Here is a 22515-nt window from a genome sequence, read left to right as displayed (position 1 = left end):
TTTTATCCGCCAGGAAAAGCTGCTGAGTGGTGATGAAGAAGGGCAGTGTAATGTGAGACCAGGCGTGTGTGTGTGCGTGTGTGCGCGTGTCTGTGCGTGTGCGTGTGCGTGTGTGTGTGTCTGTCCGTATGTGGCTGTGCGTGTGTGTGCGTGTGGGAGTGTGTACACGTGTATGCGTGTGTGTTCGCTTGTGTGTGTGTTTGTTGTGTGTATGGGTGTGTGTGTGTGTGTGCGCGCATATGCATTTTTAGGGAGGGGTAGGCCCTAGCTGAGGGGGAATGGAACATCAAAGGCCCAGTGGGCTTTTGATTAACATTTTACATTTTTAAAAGACATTAGCATAGTGGACTCAAAAAAAGTAGTCCAAGGTGAAATCTGTCAGCAGCACTATTGGGGTTAGGTGGAACTTGGTCAAAGTGCTGCAGAGGATGATGAGGAATCTTGTTCCTCACATTGAGAGCTGGTAGTGCATACGTAGATTATCTTTCCGGGGCATTGGCTGCGCTGGAGGTTGAGGCCGTTGGGGTGTGGTCTTCAGGCTCGACTCGGTTCTGAGTGCTGTCTGGCTCATTGGCACGCCGAGATGGGCTGTCCTCATCTCCAGACATTATTATGTTCATATAATCAGCGGGCGCTTATGTGTCTGGCTAGCGGACACTGTGTGTGTGCGTGTGCCAGTGTGTGTGTGTGTGTGTGTGTCCAAATGAACTGCATACCTCACACACCCATAACAAAGTGAGCACCGTAGCGCTGGTGGAGGACACCTGCTAACCGCTAGCGACGGTAATGATGGGACACTTAATTAACCCCGGTGTGGGCGGAGCCATCCGTGACTCAGTGTTATGAGCCGGTCATGGTGCTTTGCTGTGGAGCGCTATGATGATGAGCCCTTGTCCATGACTGACTGAATCAAAATAAAGTGTTAAATGCGAACGGCAAAATGGTTGGAAGCTAATTAAGCCGCTCAACGTGGGATGGAATAATGGCCGCTTGCAAGGTTAATTGTCACCGTGCATTTGTTGCCAGGTTCTGTGGTCGCAGTGCAGTGGGTTTCCAGTCCACCGCGTGTTGTACGCAAATGGTGCTTTTGTTTCAGTGAGCACCTCAGTGTTTGGGTAGAAGACCCGCTCAGAATACAGAGTTGTTGCTGGTGGACCGGTGATGGCTGAACTTCCCTGTGGACCAGTCAGAAAAAGCAGTGAATGCACATCCACATTGACATCCACATGCACATCCACATCCACATGCACATATACGCATGCTCATGCACGTGCATATGCATATACACATGCACACGCACACACACATGCACAGCAATGATTGGGTCCTGTGACAGAGGAGACTGATACGATCTGTGATGTAATGTTCCTGTGTCTCTAATCTTAAAAGACTCGACGAGTTCCGTGGGGTCCTTGCCATTATTACATTGTAGAGCCTCCATTGTTTGGTTATTTATTTATTTCAGATTTAAGAGGTTCTGATTCAAATCAGTGTTATTTTTTATTTTTTGGATGGGTACAGCCAAAACTCTTAGGCCAATAAATTCGCCTTTATGAGGTTTGGAGTTCCAGCTTCTAACAGGCAGCCAGTACATAAAACTTTTACTTCTTTGCTTCTAAAATGCAATTTCCTTTGTTGGCTTGCCTGTGGTCTGAAACTAAAAGGGAGCACAGAAGTTCCACCGGAGCCCTCCGATCTCATCGCGTCGGCCCATCAATCCGAGCGCTTGCGCGAAAGTCGCCTGTCCAGACGCCGCGCTGTTTTATAGTCCGCGATTGTTAATACTTTAAACGGCGCATTTGGTTCTCAGACTGTAAAATGGGCTTTTTTTCCCAGAGACGCCTGAAATGTTATGGAGTCACATGGCGAATAGAATGACAATGAAAATGAGGGAATCGTTGTTGCTGGGCTTGACGAAGCAGGAGACTTTGAGAGGAAATTCTGGCCTGAGGAGGGCGCTCTTTCGTAGCTCAGGGGACTGAAAGTCGTGAAATTTTAAATAGTAGCTAATTGCCTTTAATAGATAATTAAAGCAGTGAGTCAGAGTGAACAGTTCTGTTTGTGGGAGACAGAGCTGTCCTTTTGTCTGCCAATATGAGGATCTTTTTTTTCTGTGTGTGTGTGTGAATGTGTGTTCGAGTGAAAGAGAGCTGCGTCTGTATATGAGTCTTTCTTATACAGAGCTAGGAATTGACAGTGACCAAATCCAATTGAGTCCACTAGTCATGTCAACAGTATACCCGTGCATTCATGAAATGCTGCAGCTGGTTTGTTGACTTCACAAGTCAAAGCTGCCTTAGCTAGCTGACATGGTGTTTAAAGAGGTTTATTTGCTGTTCTACCACATAATAGAATGGACATGACACATGATCTACGCGAATCTGACTGGTATGATTGTCGCTGCCAGAAATGGAGGAGCTAGCGTCTTAGAAACAGCTGCCCTCCTGGGATTTTCATGCACTACTAGGTTCGTTCCAGCTAACAGAACGGCCACAAATGCTCACGGCTGTTTATGTTGAAGAGAATTGGCTACAGCAGCAGAAGACCACGGCAGGTTCCACTCCTGTCAGCTAAGAACAGGAAGATGAGGCTACAGTTGGCATGTTATTACCAAAACTGGATGATTGAAGACCGGAGGAATGTAGCCTGGCCTGGTGAATCTCTCCTGCAACATGTGGATAAGAGCGTCTGCTAAATGCCTGTTATGTAATGTAATCTAAGAACTAGCTAATGGAACCACTTCAGGATGTATTACCTGACAGCTATGTTATCGATCACAGTCTATGCAGTGGGTCTCTACCTGTTTGGCCATTAGGTTGTTCCGTGCTTATTTGTCAGGCTGTGTGGCTAGCATAACTGGCTAGCAGTTCAATCTAACAGCAAAGGAGGCCAATAAAACTGCAAAGCCGTGGACAGTGAAACGCTCTCATTGGTTGAGTTGACTGTCTGCTTTTATTGCTGTTTATGTTCTGAAATCGCTGGTCTCTAACTTGGCTCCATTTCAGTGTGTCTGGATCCATCATTGATCATAGTGCACCGGCCCTGAGTTTGCCTTTATTGCTCACTTGACAGAATTCAGAAAAACAGCATTCACCATTGGCGTTACTGTCATAGCAACCTAGTTATGATCAGGGCCCATATTTTAGATCAGACGAAAGGCCATCACTCTGTGAAATATTGCCAAATTTATCACAATAAGACCGCGTGTGGCTCACAGGTGCACCTATGAAAAACAAATTCGCACTCGGCGCGAAAAGACAGAACGTCATAAATCATAACTATTTTAAAAGAAATATGCAGGGCCTGCTCGCATGAATCAACTGTTTTCATGGCGAGTGTCTGCAATACAAATGGCGTGTTACTGGTTGTGACATCAGTCTACCCAGTACATTGAAACTATAGTTCAAACCCTAGTTACTGATCACAGTTTTATTAATTAGTCTTCTTGTTTTTGTATTCTGCATTTTAAGTAATAGTAATAAGTAAGTAAATTAATAAACTGATCTGTAATGGTAGGCATGACAGAATATTTCAGAAAGTTAGCGGCTAACGTAGTGAAACTCCTTTGGTTCTGTTGTGGCTGTTGCGGTATTGCGAGCCCTTTGGGGTTTTCCCCGTGCGCGATTTCTCAGAGAAAGCCGCGAACGTGCTGCGTGGACGTCTCTCTCTCCGGGCTGCTCCGGAACCTTCCATCCATTTCCGCCTCCGCTGCCACAGCCCGTGCCAAACATCGCGGCCTCTCAATCCATCGGCCTCCCCGCCCTCCGCACCGGCCGTTTGTAAAACACCGCGTCGCCACCGGGAGCACCGGCTGCCACGCGAGGCCGTACTGAGTAAGATATACTGTCCTCCATTAGTGCTGCCCCCTGTGGTGAAGATGAGCAACAACAGCTGTGAAATGGCAACGTTGTTTATCCGCTTGATCGCTCACTCGTAATAAAAAGGAAATCTCACCTTTAACTGAAGTAAAATGGTTCATAAAAAAAAAAAACTTGTTTGTCACAATTATTGGCACCCTTAGAAAATCTTTTGAGCATACAAAATCTAGGCTAATAGAAGCATTTTGCCTTTCATATTTAACTTTACTGTATTTTATTTTATTTCTTTTTTAAACTTCACTCGAGTCTTCGGGAACTTTAGTTTTGAATGGTCATCCATGACCTTCTGTTTCATTATGGCATGAATACGGAGTGAAACGGATGCCAAACTCCCTTAGATCCATCAACATGGGGAAGGTCAGAGAACACGCAAATGAAAAGGTTTTTGATCTTTATAAATCAGGCTATTTATTTAAGAAAAAACACCTGTAAATACCCATATTACTTGGTTAGGGAAATAATGAAAAAGTGTAAAATAATTCAAACTGTGATGACCCTACCTGGAAGAGGTCACTGGTGTGTTTCGACCCACCCACAGTGTAGAGGATTAGTCAGTTGTTAAAATTTGACATTGGTTACATCTTGGGGTCGCCAAAACAACAGTTAGACACCACCTCCATGACAACAAGTAGGCCTGCCAAAAGAAAGTCATCTAGACGCAAACTTAAGCGCCTGGAGTTTGAATGTCCTTGGAACTTTGACCGGAACAGCATTTTATGGTCAGATAAAATAGACAAAACTAGAGCATTTTGGCAACAAAACACCAGGTGTGGCACAAACAGAGGGATGGTCATGCAGTAAATAACCCATATACACACATGCATGTGATACTTTCACTCTCTTTTTGGGACCTAGGATAATTGTGCAATATTGGCATATATTGTTACAGGGCCAGAGATGTCAGCCTGTCTCTTTGGCAGTCAGGGTGTGAGTGTGTTTTTGTTTACTGGGCCAGTGATGCTTGTGTTTTAGTGGGGCTTTGTGTGTTTTTGTGTTGTAGCCGTGGGTATTTGAGCATGCTCGTTTTGCCAGTGATGGCGGCTTGTGTGTGTTTTAGCGGTGGCGTATGAAAGCGTGCTCACAGGGCCGGAGACGCGAGCGTGTGTGTGTTTTACGTTGCGAGAATGCGAGCGCATTTTTAGTTTGAGTGTCTTTTCTTTGTGTTGATCCACTGGAGTTGCAGTCGGGTATATTCACTGAGGGAGTGAAACCAGGGGGTTTGGAGTGTATAACCGATATTAACGGGTCTTTTATGGACCCCTCTGTGAAGGACGTGACTGGTGATTTCTGCCTCGGAGTGAGTCAGAGCGTTAGTCATTTCGCTCTCTGCGAGACGCAGTAATGGCGGTCGTCTCGCCCAAAGTGAGGCCGGTTGCTAGGCGCCGCTGACGCCACTTCTCACCTTGACATCTCTGGACCGAGCGGAATCAGACGCGGCTCTCCGCCGGTGCGGCACGCGCGGGCTTCCTGGTGGTACGAGTCGCAGACCTCGAGACTGTTTGAGTGACACTGATAAGCCTGGATCTGCACTCGCAGCGGGCCTGGACAGCCTGAACGCTGAGTGTGTGTGTGTGTGTGTGTGTGTGTGCGAGTGTGTGTGTGTGTGTGTGTGTGTGTGTGTGTGTGCGATACGCGTGCGTGTGTGTGTGTGTGTGTGTTTGTGTGTGTGTGTATGCATGTGTGTGTGAGCGTGCGACAGTCCTGCGTATTCAGGGCTGGACAGCGCTTCCATTTCAGGAGCATTTGCTTCCTGTAAATGGACGTGTGCTCACTGGAGAAATCATTTCGGAGCGCATCTGCTAACTGGGATGCGTTAGCGTGCTCCTACATTCTTCATCTTAGGAGCTCATGTGCTCCTTGGAAAAGATTTTTAACATAGACCGCTGATATTGCACCACTCTGTCACTGAGTGTGTGTGTGTGTGTGTGTGTGCACGCGTGCAGCAAAAAGACGCACTCTTAATCATGTGAGCAGGAGCACAGCAGTTTACCCCCCGATTTGTGAAAGGCACACAACTCAGCCCCGTTCTGGCCACAGGTGACTGAGATGGGAACGCCCAATAGCAAGTATTCATCAGCGTGACCACCACCTTATTATTTTTTTACACCGCCTTATATCATGCCATCTTTTCTTTACACCCTCTGCTGTTTGTTTCTTTATACCTGATCTATTTATTTTGTATGTGATGTCAGTCCATTATAGCATAGTTGTATTTCAATGCGATACTACGACGTTGTGAAACTGTACCTTGTTGACCGTTACCTACATATCCTAATCTGCGAATATAAGGTTCTTTTTTGTGGTTCCCTCGATACTTGGGCCTGGTTGCTTCGTACCCATTTCTTAGCGCCTTGTAATCTGGACGTGTTAGCATCCCATGTTGTTCCTGACCCTTTTTTATGGGAGTGTCCTACCGCAAAATTTGCGAATGAGGGCGTTTAATTTATTGGATTGCATCAATAGAACCGGTCTCAGTAAATCATTAATTAATTAACAGCCATTAATGTTTCAGTATCTGCGACTCCAGCAGAGCCACATTATAGCGTATGTTTTTTTTGTTTTTTAGCGCTGCGACTGTTTCCTTGGTAAATCTGGCCTAAAGACTTCCAGAAGCGCTTGCTGGTTAATTAAGCGTATCGCGTCTGATTAAAAAGTTTGATCTGTAATTTGTCTAATTGGTCCGGTAGTGTGAAATTACACCCACTGTTTGCAAAAAAAAACCTGTGTTGTTGTTGTTGTTTATCTATGTACCGATCTTAAAATGAGTACCATCCCGGTTAAATGAAGGTGCTAGATCTCTTATTTTCACTTTTAATTGTGTTTATTGCAGAAAGGTTAATTTCAGTGCAGGTACTTTAAATGAATTTTGCGCTTCCTCCAGGTTTATCTGGAAAAAAAAAAGCTGTCAAAAAGATTGCATCAGCTGGACCTGGGACTGTTTATAAATGCTTGTGCGTGAAGATGCAGCCTGTTGTTTGAACGCTAACCGCCGTCCGGCTCGTGGAGGCGGCTGCGTTGAAAGGGGGGGCTGCGTTCGCGCGGGGCGCTGAGCTGCGTAGCGGCTCGGCTGCGTTCGCGTGGGGCGTTGCGCTGCGTAGCGGCTCCCGCGCGCTCTGATTAATGAGAGCGGAGCGGAAGGCTTCGCCGCAGGCGGTGTTAGCCTGCGGGGCGCTAGCGTACGCTAGGGCTACCGGTCCGCGGCCTTCGCGGCCTAACGAGGCCCTGGCCTGACGGGCTAATGGCCCGCGGCGCCTGGCGCGTACTCCGGATCCGGCTCGTTATCTGCTCCAGTTCCGTTTGCGTGCCCAGGACGGAACAGTAGACGCCAGTAGCTTTCGCCTAATAGGACACTGAAAAATAGTGTGCGTTGGTTTTGTACGCGCACGGAGGCTAACGTGTCACGCCCATAGCAGGCACTGCCACGCAAACGCACACAGCACATCTGTGTGGTTCGCTGCACTGCTGTAATCTCATATCAGATGAAGGTTGGCTGTCGGCTAGCTCTCACAGTGCTACAAAAAATAAATGAATATCAGTGCAGATTTTTTAGAAAACGATAGCGCTCTTTCACAGTCTGCGGGGAGGGGCTGGAGGCAGATGGAATCTCGCCCCCCCTCCACTTGTTCTTCCCGACCATACGGGGGGGCTAATGGGGGAGTCTGACCGAGGTGCTCCGGGGCATGCAGGAAGCCACAGTCGATTGATTTGCGCTTTTGAAAGATCAGAGGCAGTAAAGTCTGCATCAGAGAGCTAGGCTTGCAGCGTGTGACCAGGCCACTGAGGCTGAATCTGCAGACACATACACAGACACACGTACAGACAGAGACACACACACACACACACACACATACACAGACACACGTACAGACAGAGACACACACACACACACACACACACACACACACACACACACACACACACACACAGACAGGCATAGACACACACACACACACACACACACACACACATACACAGACACACGTACAGACAGAGACACACACACACACACATACACAGACACACGTACAGACAGAGACACACACATACACACATACAGACACACACACGCGCACACACGCACACGCGCACACACACAAGTTCACTCACACACACACACACACACTGCTGATCCCAGGCCAGCGTGTAGCGGTAGTGAACAGGCACAGTGTGTAGCGGTAGTGAACAGGCACAGTGTGTAGCGGTAGTGAACAGGCGCGGTGTGTAGCGGTAGTGAACAGGCGCAGTGTGTAGCGGTAGTGAACAGGCGCGGTGTGTAGCGGTAGTGAACAGGCGCGGTGTGTAGCGGTAGTGAACAGGCGCGGTGTGTAGCGGTAGTGAACAGGCGCGGTGTGTAGCGGTAGTGAACAGGCGCGGTGTGTAGCGGTAGTGAACAGGCGCGGTGTGTAGCGGTAGTGAACAGGCGCGGTGCGTAGCGGTAGTGAACAGGCGCGGTGTGTGGCGTAGGTGTGCGCCGGCGCGGTGTGTGGCGTAGGTGTGCGCCGGCCCGGTCGGGCCGATGCTGGCCGCGGCGGCTGGGCTGGGAGAAGCGCAGTCTGTCCCTATCGCCGCGTGGGCGGAGGCGCGACCAGGAGAGGGCGCCAGCGCTCTCGCTCCCGCTCCCCCGGGCTCAGCGCCGGTCACACGGAGTCTCCCCTGCGCTCGGGCTCACGGCCTGTCGCTTGGCCGACAGCAAGGAGGAGGAGGAGGAGGAGGAGAGGGAGGAAGTGGCACACGGGGAGAACACATGCGACGGGGGCGGGGTTGCCCCCGGAAACCGGCGAGCGGCAGACGCTCTCTGCGCCCTCTCCCGCTCCGTTTCGGGGGCGGTGGGCGGGGAGAGGGCGGGGCCCGAGCTCCATCGCTCCGTACCGCAGCCAGATCCCCCTCTGCGTCGGCTCTCTCCCGGGCGCCGCCCGTGCGTCGCTGCGGCGAAGGGGGAGGTTGCCGGTTCAGATCAGGTTCTGCTGAGGCACAGCGATTAAGCGGAGCGGCTTCTGCACGTACCGAGCCTCGCGGATTTGTCTTTTGAGCGCGGTGATGTAATTAATAATGCCGAGGCTTTCAGCTGATTAGTTTGAAGGGAAAGGTCTGTCTGACACGCTGAACAGGTGCTAGGCTATGACGCACTGGACTCGTGTTGACATCCAAGATCCGTTCTCCATTTTTTTTGCAGGATGGTTATAGGAACTCATAATGTTTATTGGAAATACTGAAAGCAAATGGATTAATTTGCTTTGGAACAGTATTTATTTTTGCCTGTTCCGAAAAGGCTAGTATCTTAGCATGGCTCCAATTTTAATCTGCGAAAGCCATTGGCTTCATCTCCTTTTGCTTGTCTATTTATTTTTATTTAGGCAGTGAAATATCCAAATCTCTGCACCTCTGCCCAGCAAGTATTGTTTTGGTCCGTGTTCGGTCCAGGCTCGGTAGATCTTTTGTTTCTGGAGAGTGTAAGCTTGTTGCCATGGCTACCGCCCAGCAAGTCTCCTGCGAGTAACATTTCTGCAGTCGCAAATGGAAAATTAATAATAGAGTGGGCATTCTTCTCTTTCGGCTAAATCGTAGACAGTGCCTTCATCTCAGATCCGTATGTGACGATGATGACATTGAGGGAAGGGGGGGGGGAAGGGGGGGGGGGGCGGGGAAGATGGGGGAGATGGGGGAGATGGGGGGGCCGGGGCTTTTTTATATAAGCAGACGAGAATCGAGGTGCAGTGCCCAGGGGGACAGTGTCTAACTGCGAGGTCATCTCTCAGCTGAGCTCCTCCGCTTACTACTGAAGATCATCTCTTCTGTCTTTCATGAATATTCTTGTCGACAAGTCGACAGGGCCTGCCAATTGTTATGCTAGGACTTTTAAAAAGCCAAAGGGTACCAAAGATTTTGGGTTTTGATGTTCTGATTCTATGAGGAACAGCGTGTTCTAGGGTCCTCATTCGAAACAGACCAAATAAAGACACAACATTACTTGCATTTGTAATAAAAACGAAAGTAAAAACAACATTGGTAGAGTTTATTATTGTCTTCTGCAAAGTAGTGAGTTTTATATATGCCTCACAGCAGAAGCATGAGAGAGAATGGTGTTGGTTTAGGAACAGCCCGTGCGGTAAATGAACGAGGTCAGGAAGTGGTGAAGTTTGCGTGTCTGCACTGATGAAGACGTTTCCTGCAGTTATCTCGCCCATCGTGCCAATGGCTGGAGCTGCTGGGTGGCTCATCCTGTTAAGGCACTGTTCCGTTGCATGGATGTGCCCCGTTGTCCAGCGTCATGCCCGGAGCATGCCACGTGTAATCGACACTGCATGGAAAAACTTCCCAGAAGGTATCCCACCTGTTAAATTCCAGTGAGATTGAACACCGGTGACCATTATCCACGGCATGGTGAACTAGTGCAGAATCCTGTGTGACCTGCCCTAGCTGTTAGGGTCTTTCCTCAGCTCACTGCAGTGTTGCAGGCCACAGGTAACGAGACACAGTCTGACCAGGACGTCATAAAGGGTGTGCTGCGCGCAGTATCGGATGACCGGAGGCCCTGATCGCTTAATTTCTCCTTCCTCATAATTGGGTTCACGCCACCCGCGATGCTCAGAATGCGTCTCGAATGCGGTGCAAGATTTCCAGCGCAGAAACCGCGCTGAGAGTCTAGATGCCAGTGAGAAGTGGAACGCCTTGACGGCAGCCAGAGAGTTTGCCGCATCTCGACGGCAGCGCTAACAGCGATATCCCGACAGCAGCCGGAGTTTGTAACACCTCCACGGCAGAGAAAAAAAATCGCGCGGCTCGACAGGAGCGGGGGGTCCGCGACGTTTCGACGGCGCCGAGGATCGCGGCGTATCGACAGGGGGGAGCGTCGGGGGAGCCGTGACTCCCTGTCGTTACCGAGGTCACGACGGACCCGTCACTCGCACCCCCCGGTGTAACGCGGACGCGTCTGAGCGCGTGCGATGTTATTGTACCTGTCGCGTCGAGCTCCCGGCCTCGGGGGCACGTATGAGGGGAAAAGCAATCTGAGGAAGCGATCGGCGTGGGTGACGCGGATCGTATTAGGCGGGGGACTGGGGGGCTGGGGGGGGGGAGGGTTTGCTGTCTGCTCGAGTGACGCGGGGTTCGGACTGAAACCCTCGGGGGCTGCGATTTCCCCCCAGCTGAGCACGCTCAGCTTTAACCGCCTTCCGAGGCGACCGGCGTCGGCCCGGAAACGAATCGGGTGAAGGCGGCTTCGGCTCGAAGCGAACGTCGATTCGGCTACGGGTTTCTAAAAAGAAAAAAATCATCGTCCTGTTGTTCGCGGCGGGGCTGTTGAGTGCTTTTATGAAGCTGTATTGTGTTTTTTTATGACCGTGGGGAAATTGTAACGATCGGTTATTTACATCCTCGTTGCCGGGTGAAAATCCCAATATGGCAATAGTTGCATCGAGTTGCTGTCTCTACAGTTATGTATTGTTAGGCATTTGTGCATTAAATTAAGGTGTAGATTGGTAAACAATTATGAAAAAGCCACTGTAGAGCTGTAACCCCGATAGGTTTTTTAAATTTATTTAATTTTTAAAATGTATTAATTAATTTTTTGTTGGGTATTTGAGCGTGTGAGGGACAACACATTCCCCGGTAGTAATAACGTGTGGGATCACACGCATAATTCTGCATTTTATGTGCCAGAATTCCCCCAGCTGTCTGGCAGATGTCCAGTCAGAGCAAACCCTCGGAACAAAGCCGGCACATGCTCAGTCCAACAGGAGACTTCATGTAGGAGTAGGCTGATGCGCGTGGGGCTGCTTTTCAGATGCTCCCTATAGTTTATATCTGCGGTGAGATTGTAGTGTGTGGAGATTATATAATTATATATGTAATTTTGGAATTAAACAAACAAATAAATAAATATATTTCGAATTAAATAATAATAATGCTCCTGTCTGTGCTGTATCTAATGTTATAATTCAGATCAGGTGGGGTGAGGCAGTGCATCTACTGGCTGTATGATGGAGACGTTCGATTTTAAGTGCAGATGCTAATAAGTATTTACTGTATTCATGGAAACGCTATTAAAAGTTTTTTAAAAATCATTTTAACATTCAGATTGTTATTTGCTGTGCTGCTGCTTTTGCCCGAATGCGTGAGCAACCAATGACCATCAGTGACCCCGCCCCGCCCGTGCTGATTGACAGGAGGACCTTACTGTTATGAAAAGTCTCATTATGAAATGAAAAAGGAGTTTGGAAATAAAAACTCCATTTGCAAATAAGCCATTCAGAAGTGTCATTATGAAATGAAAAAAGCCATTCTGAAACGCAGCATGTTATTTTCAAATCAAAACTAAATTAAATTGGATCACATTATTGTGAAAAGGACAGTCATGACGTGTGAATTGAATTATTTCTAAACAAAATGAATTACGTATTTGTTCAATTATTTACCTATTTACTTATTTATATATTTATATAATTCCATATTTATGTTATTATTGATATCATTTTGGCATGTATAGTCCACACTTCTACCTCAGTGTCACTAGTGTCATTTCCCCAACAGTCCTTACAAATCATAGATTAATTTTTACCTGTTACCTGATGCTACCGACATTGCTACCTGCAGTGCTGTGTACCTTGTCCATAAATCTGACATCACTAATTGAAAAGCAAGACTATGCAGTGCCCTTAAAAATTCGGCGCGCGGTCATCGTTCCGTTCCTAAGCAACAAGCTCTTTTCTGTGCGGATGGGTATCAAAGCACACAGAAAAGATGTGTTTTTTTGCGATGGCAGGTGCCGTTTCCTTGAACCTTCACGCTTTCTCTTGGTTTAAAAAAAAAAAAGGTTTTTAATTCCACCAGTGTGACGGAGGTCACGGTGTAACGACGGGACACGTCAGCCTTGACTCCTCCGGCTTTGCGCAGGATGAAAGAAGCGCGCGCTGGCTGGTCCCGCGTCAGGGCACACCTTTACATTACAGGCATTTAGCAGATGCTCTTATCCAAGTGCATTAGTTCAAGGTGCAGACCCAAACAAACAATTAATCCAAGTACAAACTAGCACTGAAATCGCATTTGCCTAATCAGAATCAGACAAAAACAATAAAAACTAACGTGATCATATTAGCCTAACTAGGTACATTGAGCTAAACTATAGTCTAGGGAGGGGTGGGGAGAGGTGCAGCCTGAAGAGATGAGTCTTTAGTCTGCGTTTGAAGGTAGTCAGATTCTCAGACACCTGTTGACTCTTTTCCGACCCCGCGGTTTCCCTCGCGGTTAGCTAGCCGCAGCGCGGCTCGCGGTCCGCCTCCTGTTCTAACGCGGCTTTTTTTGACACCGCGGTTAGCGAGGGGAAGGCCCTCCTGCGGCCGGAGAACGGAGCGCGTGCGGGGGGGGCGGGCGCGGCCGGAGAACGGAGCGCGTGCGGGGGGGGGGCGGGCGCGTTCGGCTCCCGTTTCCCCGGGAGAGGCGCTGACGGCTAGGTTCCTGAGCGCGCGGTAATGAGGAGAGTGGGACCAGACCGCCGCGGTCCCGCTTATCTGTCGCTTACACGCCGGTTAATGGAGACAGCTCTTCCCTACCCCACCCCCCACCCCCCCCCAGCTATGCTGGACTCGCCCAGAAGAGTCCCATTTTTGTATCAATTTCACACGTCCCCTGGTATTGTATAAGACGTGCTTAAAGTAATCGGTTACCTGTAATCGGTTAATTGGACGGGACGTCGTGTACAACAGAGACATCGTTATTTTCACCGTCCTCCGTACACAGGCTTTTTTTTCCCAGAGGGTCGCACCTGATTGGAAGGCGGGCCCAGCCGCCTCATCGGTTGGCGCTCTCTCTCGCCGAACGGCAGCGGTAATTACAGCGGGCGCCGCCGCCCCGGGGGGGGCCTGCTCGCCGCCGGCTCCCGCAGGTCGGGCGCCAAGGCTCGGCGTCTCCGCCCCGGGTTCGACAGAACGAAGCTCGACCCCTGAGCTCCCCGGTTTAAAAAGGTAGCAGAGCCGAGCCTCCGGGGCCCGTGTGCTCACCCGAGCGGTGTCGTCATGGAGACCTGGGGGAGGGGGCGGGGGGGGGGGGGGGTGTGCCGACTCAATCATTCGGGCCCCAGTCGCCATGTTGCGCGACGGCGACGGAGGAGGATTGGTAAAATGACGCGGTTAGGCTCCACGGACCACGAGGTGATTGAATAAAGGATTCAATTAAACCCCCCCCCCCTACTTTCAGGATTCGGCCCGGGTCGGGGCCTGGATTAGAACCCGGGACGGCTCGACCGCGGGGGGAGCCGGCTTCCGAGCGAAGAGGCGAATGAGATTTCGGCCCGTCGATTCGTCCGAAGGCCCCCCGCAGCGTCGACGCGCCAACTGACCCGGAAACTCGCGGGCCCCTCGTTATTTAATTGGCTCGGAGGCAGAGGAGGTGCGCGGGACCAATTAGCCGTTGTTTTGTTCAGATCCGCGGTGACGTTCAGTCACGGGCGGCCCGGGATACAAGCGAGCGCGTTCGGAGTGAGCTCGCGTTTCCGTACCGTTTCCTCCACCCCCCCCCCCCGCTCGCTACGCGGCGAAGGCTCGGAAGCTCCGCGGCCCCTCGTCTCAAAGCAAGTCGCGCGCGCGCCCCGCGGCTTGTGTATGACCACGCTTTCTCAGCGGCGTGCTTCGAGGATATTCCCGCTTCGCCGCAGACGTGGCTTGGTTTCGCGGTTCCCCCTTCGTGGCGGGTGTCGCAAGTCGTCGTACGTTTGGGGCCGACGCGAAACGCCGCGTCGTTCGGTCCGCTCGAACGGAAACCGAATCGCGACCGTCACACTGCGGCGAGAACCTTGTGACCTGCTCACATGAAACGTTCTCAGCAGGCGTTTCCCTCGTCCCTCTGCAACAATCTTAAATCTAGTGTCATATTTATTTCATTTTTTTGAGGTGAGGTAAGGTAAGTTTTTTTTCCAGCTATATCTCTCTTTCTAGCACCCATATGAGTTCACATGAACGCATAAGTAATTGAATGAATGGGCTGCACATGCAGGTCTCATTTCAACAGATCTGCTCAGTCTTTCATGAGAAGAGCTTCTGAATGTAGAAAATAAGTGACAGTCTGAAACTTCTTTATTGCATGTATTATTTTTTATTTTTAATTGCCCTAGATCTGCAAATTGTTTCAAATACTACACTGTCTATTGCTAAAGTTCTGTCATATGCCCAATTTAGCAGCATAGCACCAGATTGTGTGTGAAACTCAAGGCCCTACTGGCTTCCTAAAAATAGTGAGTTTTTTAACTGCTGGCATTGGAGAAGCAGAAGGAGAAATCATGATGGCAGACTCAGCTAGTGCAAAGACACTGGCACGCTTTGAGGATATTGTGCCATAATGTTCGGAGCAATGCCATATATATATATTTATTTTATTTCTGATTTTCAGTCAAACAAGTCACGTGTGGGTAAAGTGCAAATTATCAGCTTACATTTAAAGGCATTTTTATGAATTTTGCTTTCACCATTACAGCACTTTTTTTTATAAATAGTCTCCCTATTTCAGGGCGTCATAATGTTTGGGACAAATAGCTTCACAGGTGTTTCTAATTAGTCAGGTGTGTTAAATTGCTTCCTTAGTGCAAGTGTAAGAGAGCTTTCGGTATCTAGTTTTGAGTCTAGGCGTTTGATTGGCTTTGTAGTTTTCTATTGGCAACATGAAGACCAGAATTGTGCCAATGAAAATCAAGGAAGTCATTATGAGGCTGAGAAATAAAAATAAAATAAAGAAACAGTCAGAGACACAGGCCAAACCTTAGGCTTACCAAAATCAACTGTTTGGAACATCATTAAAAAGAAAGAGAGCACTGGTGAGCTCAGTAATTGCAAAGGTCCTGGTGGGCCAAGGAAGACCACACCGAATTCTCACCATAATGAAGAAAAACATCCAAACACAGCAAAAAACAGGATGACCAGATTACAGTTTGTTAAGAAGTACCTTAAAAAAAAGTCTTCAGAATTATGGAAAAAAGGCAAGAGCACAGTGTGGAGGCCAGAAGGAACTGTCCCAGATCTAAAGCGTCCCCCCTCATCTGTGAAACATGGTGGTGGGGGTGCTACGGTTTGGGCATGTATGGCTGCCACAGGTACTGGCTCACTTTCTTCATTGATGATGTAACTGCGGATAGCAGCAGCAGAATGAATTCTGAAATGTACAGAAGCATCTTATCTGCTCGATAAATGCCTCCCAACTCCTTGAACGTACTTCATCCTACAGCAAGGCAATGATTCCAAACATGCGAAGCTAAAAACTGGACGATTCTTGACTGGCCACGTCAGGCACCTGATCTGAAACCAATTTAGCATGCGTTTCACATGCTGAAGAGGAAACCTAAGGAAACTAGCCCCCAGAACAGGAGCTGAAGATGGCTGCAGTACAGGCCTGGCAGAGCATCACCAGAGAACATACTGGTGATGTCTATGGGTCACAGCCTTCTAGCAGCCATTTCATGAAAAGGATATGCCACAAAGTAACATTAATTAACATTAACATAACATTAATATGCCCCATTATGGTTCCCTGAATTAAGGGGGGGGGGGGCGTTATGTATAAAAAGTTCTGAAATATAAAATTGCGGAGTACAGAGCCAAACCAAGGGGGGAAAAAAATGTCTTTGTCTCAAGCGGTACGGAACTCGCTGTATCTACAAACCTGCTGTAGGCAACTGGTGCATGAAGATTCAGTGTAGAGGAAGGCTCACTGTGCACACTCTTCACAAAAACAAGCACGCACTCAGCCCAGACTCCTCTTTTGAAGTGACAGTATTAGCGGCATTATGTAGCCGAGGCGGGTAGCCGGGCTCAGTGGGATTCCGTTAAGCCCGTTTGTTTTCCTCAAGGCTGTCTGGTAGCACAATGAGCCGAACCCGTCTTCAGATAGCCGTCTGTGCGCGAACCGCTCCGACGCCGCTCGAAAAGAAGGTTTCCCACAAAGGCTCCTTTTTCTCCCGCTGACGTTTTCCGAGGGGAGTTCCGCTCTCGAGTACGGCGCCCGACGCGTCGGAGGAAGCTCGCTGCTGAAGTCCGCGCGCTCTCCCGCCGAGCCGGCGTGCGCGGGGGGGGCGGGGGGCGGGATGATGGGCGGTCCTCGAGCCCTCCCGCGAAGCTCGGAGAGCCAGGTACAAGAGGGAAAAAGCAGGGAACAGGAGCGTGTTTGTGTTGGGCGAGTGACAGCGGGGGTTGGGTGTTGGGGGGGTGGGGGACGGGGAGGGGGGCGAGCTCGGGCCCCAGAGCGGCGAGCGGCGAGCGGCGGCAGGAGCTTGAAGGTGAACGGGGTCGGCGGCGGTACGGGCCGATCGGTTCGGCCAGAACGCCGCGGAGAGCCATCTGCCCGCCGCCCGCCGCGTTCAGGGGCCCGTAACCCAGGTGAGCCGCTGAGGGGCCGCAGATGGCGGGGCGGGGGTGGGGGCTATGGTTGCATCCCAGTTTGTTTCCTCCTCAGTGCTCTATCTGGACTCAGGCCCCGCTAGCCTCCATTTTAACTCTTTCCGCTCTTCTTTTCTTCTTTTCCATGGGCAGTCAATTTCAGGTAGCCTCCTGACCTGAGAAAGATTTAGATGGCGAGAGAGAGAAAAAAAGAGGAAGGAAAGGGAAATAACAGAAGAACAGGGTGGGCTCCGTTTGGGATCAGATCACATGTCTGGCAGAATGTCTGGCCCCCTTTTCTTCAAAGGTGCGAGGAGTTGTTTTATTAATTACCGCAGATGGCGTACCAGGTTGCTTCTCTTATTTATTTTTTATGCGTTCATGCTGTAGGTTCAGACCCACTCTCTGAAAGTGAGGCTTCCTTCTGTCCTTATTTCCCGTGGAAATTCAAGAAAATGAAGTGATGAATTTTCGTTTTTAGCAGTCTATGTTTTGATTCAATTTCTGTCGTGTCTTGTCGAGACTGTGAAGACTGTGTGAAACTGTGAAATCGATGAGGTATCTGGAGAAAGGTAGGCGGGTCTTAATCAAATATGCGAATTACCGGAAATACGCTCCCCTAACGCACTCGGCGGTGGACCGCGGCATAAAAAATAAAACAAAATAAAATAGCAACCGAGGCTGCCAGAGCGCTATTTTGGCGGAGAATGTGCGCTTGTCAGAATTGACGAAGGATGTTGCAGTGCTGGAGCCGACAAGTACTTTTTAAAAAAATATTTGGATCACAGAGAGATTGGAAACGCACACGTGCATTGAGAAATGCCGGTCTCTTTATTCCATTTGCGCTCCAATAAAACTCAGTTATACGGTTTGTCCATTAGCGAACCCCTTTCCATATTTCAAACGGCTAGTAGTCCCTCCCAGCTGTGGTCGACCCATCGATTTAAGACAGTGAGCTTGGCGTGCACTTTGCCTGCAATGGGCGCCTTATTTCTCAGTCGCGCGTTAGCTTCACTTAGAGGAGGACTTAATTCAAAGTGTGGCTAAATTCATTAGGAAACTAAGGAGTTTCAAATAACAGTTAGTTACATAGTTAATTGAATATCTGTCTAGCCAGCGAGCTAGAGGAATTAGGGTTTCGTTGTGCATAAAAACGCCATGTCATAGCAGTTAGTGACGAATAAAATGTTTTTAGCATTGCGCTAAAATCAAAGTTCTCAGACTAGTTGAGGGAACATGGCTTAGATAACCTATCGGCATTCTGCACCACAGTGTGTGCTGCGGAGAGATTAAGAGTGTCGAACGCTGAATATTTCCTTCTATTCCCATTACTGCATGTTTTTATGCAGCGTTAATAAAAACCGAATATCAATGCAGTAACAGCTGTAATTACGCACAAGCTCGTTATCGCTGTGGACTGTTTTGCCCTCGGTGCGCTGACTCCGTCCTGTCTGTTCTGTTGTACTGTATCAGCGGGGCTGAAACTATTCTTAAACGAATAAACGCTTGTGTTACAGAGGAACCGCCCGCTGCTTTAGCAGTTTTTTTGCCGAGAGTTCCCAGTGACAGTTTGCAGAAGGGGACCTGCAAGGTGATTGGCTGCCTGCCTATTATGTGGGCCGTCTCCCCTGTTTAAATCAACGCGACGGACAGCATGACGCCGGGCACCCACCGCACGCGTCGCGTATGCGTCGCGTAAACAGCAGGGCGAAGCAGCACGGCGCGACGCGTAGGGTGTCTCCACTGGTTCCGTTTGTGTCGCGCAAAGGCTTGCTTAAAGCTCTATATTCCTAGTAGCTCTCGCAGTCTGCAGTGGGATTACATCGTGTATATCACGTTTGTTCACGACTGTTGATTATGGGTTAAGTGAATACTTTGGTGAGAGGCCTTTTTCAGTTTGTTAATTTGGTAATATTTCGTTAACTCGTAAATACGTGAGAAAGTAAACGCTTTCAAGCTCATTATCATAAACTTAAATCGCAACGTAGCCTGCATAACCATCAATCTCAAACTGTATTAATTTATTTGCTTGGTTAACAAGCGTGCCAATTTCATGAAGAATATGTAATGATCATAATAATAATAAATAATCCGTAATCAACCATTGGGAATTCCCGTGTTGTCTTGCCATTCACGTCAAAACATTTATAGGATCAGATTTAGTAAAATCAGCTAATCATGAAAAAGTCAGTAACAGTTTTAATCTTGAAGGGATATGAACACCACAACGCCATGAACACCGGAAGCTTTGAAGTACAAGTGCGATAGGCTACGTCTTTCTGTGGTGTATTTTCAAATTTACCCCACCCCCTCTGCAAAATAAGACAGCGAAACTAAGTTTGCCTTTTCCCCAGGTTCCAGTTATTTATTTATTTATTTATTTATTTTTACAAAACGAAAAGGCTTGTATTTTTTTTTTTGGTGCTTATAAAATATCTGGGAGGTAACTAGGGACACGCCCCCAGTAATATAAGGATGAAATATAAATCAGAGCATGTATACCTAGCATTTTAGAGCATATTTCTGTGTATAAACAGGCCATCGTGACGCGCGACAAGCCGAAAAAATAGAACTGAAGCGAAAAACTACGCTTCAGTTCGCTTGTGTCGCGCGAGCTTCGCAGCCGGTACGCGACGCGTTCGCATCTGGTGGAGACGACGTCGCCCGCTGCCGTTGTAATAACAGTACTTCAACTACGCTTCAGTTACGCGCGTAATACGCGCGTAGTGCGCTCGCGGCCGATACGCGTGCGGTGGGTGCCCGGCTTGAGAGGACTCACCGCGGGGCCGCAGACTGAACGCTGCAGATGGTGTCCTGATATAGCCAGAAATTACACGTCTTAGCGATCCCAGGCCCCACCGCAAACGGACAGATCGCGGAACGCCACTTTACAGCGGGAATAAAAAGGCGTGAGGACGAGGGTCCCGTGATTTAGTCATGTTATTAATATTTTTTAAATAGTTTTTTTTTAAATTTTATTTATTTTTATTTATTTTCTAATTTGATTCTTTTTTTAACGAAGAGCAAAGCTGGAATCTTCTGTAAGCAGGTTATTCTGTGAGCGCGTGTCATTTATTTTTGTTACAAAGAAAAAAAAATTCCCGTCTAGACCTGTTTTTCATGGTACTGCAGGCAAATTTTTAATTGTGATGCGTTTTTCACAGTGAATTAATTTCTGAAATGAAAGAAATGGCACCGAAAATTTGTATTTAAAAAAAGATACTTTTAATTTCTTTTATTACATTTTTATTACATTTTGTAATAAGCAGCCCACCCAGGCATGGACACGTTTGTTGCGCGTCGGCTAGGTGATGTCACTGGAATTCACGGCACGAACTGTAAAAGGTCATCTGTGAAAATGAAACTGCTTTCGCGCCGCTCGACGACGAGAACCAAGTCCCGCGTAAAATATGCATCATTGATCATTTTTTAATCGGTTCATTCCGCTGTTTATTCGGCTCTGTATTCCACGGGCCGTCAGTGGGAGGAGCGGGCCCGGAGAATGCTTGTCGTGTTAAAACGGAGCGAGCCGAAACAAATTGCGCTTCATCCTTCTTTCCCCTTCTAGAAAACCCATTTATAGAAGCGCTATTTACAGAAACATCTTTCAAGCGATGGCTTATGGAGAAGTGGGATATTGATTTTTTGATCCCAGTCATGCTTCAGATATAAATGTGTACCAGCGTGCCGCAGTTATGCTGTTTGATGTACAGAACAGCAGGTAGAGTCCCCCCGCTGTGTTTGTGTATGGGATCCAATCTCATCCCTTTTCTGATGTCTGTCCTCTTCAGCTCACAGAGAGCGCGTGCAGTTCACACACATTTACTCCCCTTCTGTGCTGTTCAGCCAAGTTCAGCCTGTACTGCACTTAGCTAGGCCACGCTGACCCAGTTTCTCTCTTGCTCTCTCACTTTCTCTCGCTATCTCTCTCTCTTTCACTCTCTCTCTCCCTGTCTATCTCTCTCTCTATTTCTCTCTCCCTGTCTCTCTCTCTCTCTCTCTCTCTCTCTCTATTTCTCTCTCCCTGTCTCTCTCTCTCTCTCTCTCTCTCTCTCTATTTCTCTCTCCCTGTCTCTCTCTCTCTCTCTCTCTCTCTCTCTCTTCCCCTCTCATTGCGACGTCCTGTCTGCTCTGCTCTGACCCCTTCATCATCGTTCCCCCTTGGCTCTTGGTTAGCAGGGTTCAGCTCTTGGATGTCCTGCCAGGGCTGCCCTCCCGCCCACTCTCTGCTGGCATGGCTGAACATAGCAAACAGAGCAGCACGGAACGGAGCAGCACAGAATGGAGCAGCAGACCAGAGAAGCAGCACAGAATGGAGCAGCAGACCAGAGAAGCAGCACGGACCAGAGCAGCAGAGCCAAGCAGCAGCACAGAGCAGAGAACCACAGAGCTGTACAGAGCAGAGCAGCAGCACAGAGCAGCACAAGGCAGCAGAGCAGCACAGAGCAGAGCGCGCTTTCTGGAAAGGAAGAGTACTGCACCCCAGGGCCACTCTGTTTACCCGTCCCCTCTGTGACCAGTCTGTTCCCTCCATATGGATGTAACGCATCCCTCTAGACTGGCAAATTGTCCTTTTCTCCCTTTTTTAAAATTATAGACGGCCACAGACGTTATAGTTGCCTAGACACACCCTTTTTCCCTACCCAGCATGCCCAGCGGCCGCCACGCCTTCGTCATCTATACCTACGCAGCTCTTGGTGACAGACGTTCACCCAAGCCATCCTCCGGGACTTTAGGGCATAGCCACTTTGCTGCCTGGTCTTTGCGCTGCTTCGGAATTCTGGGAGTTCTCTTCAGAAAGGTGCTGATTGGCTATCACATGCTAAGAATGATTCACTACTGTTTTTTTTTTTTGTTTTTTTTTAACCATTAGAGAGACATATTTTTATTGGTTCTTCTGGGTTTGTGACTGATGTCTTTGTCCCATTTACATCAACTTTTAAGTGTTCATCAAAGGCTCTTATCCAGAGCCACTTACTCATCTTGCTTTACACCTACAGTTTCCCTTCTTAACCTTGATATTATCTGAAGTGATTTCGGATAAGTATCCTGCTCAAGGCTACAATGGCAGAACCTCACCAGGGAATTGAACCCGCAACCTCTATCATTATTCTCGCCTCTATATACCTCTTCGCATTGATTTATTATAATTGTCCCCGGGCAAAGGCATCCTACTAATAAATACCCTGCTGCCAATAGGCTTGGCAAAATTGGATGTGTGTGTGAATACAGTTCAAGAAATGTGTTCTGCAGTTTTGTGACACATGTAAAAGTGTCTTTTG

The 22515-nt window shown here is 48.6% G+C and overlaps 1 protein-coding gene across 1 annotated transcript in view; it reads left to right on the top strand.

Moving 5' to 3' along the window:
- The window catches only part of lmbrd1 (LMBR1 domain containing 1), an 84436-nt gene that overhangs the window by 56115 nt on the left and 5806 nt on the right, over window positions 1-22515 (top strand). The window lies entirely within an intron of this gene.

This window comes from Anguilla rostrata, chromosome 18 (genome assembly GCF_018555375.3).
Source record: "Anguilla rostrata isolate EN2019 chromosome 18, ASM1855537v3, whole genome shotgun sequence".
Classification (NCBI taxonomy): Eukaryota; Metazoa; Chordata; class Actinopteri; order Anguilliformes; family Anguillidae; genus Anguilla; species Anguilla rostrata.
The sequence above is the reverse complement of the archived record's forward strand: the minus strand, read 5'-3'. Positions and strand labels throughout refer to the sequence as shown.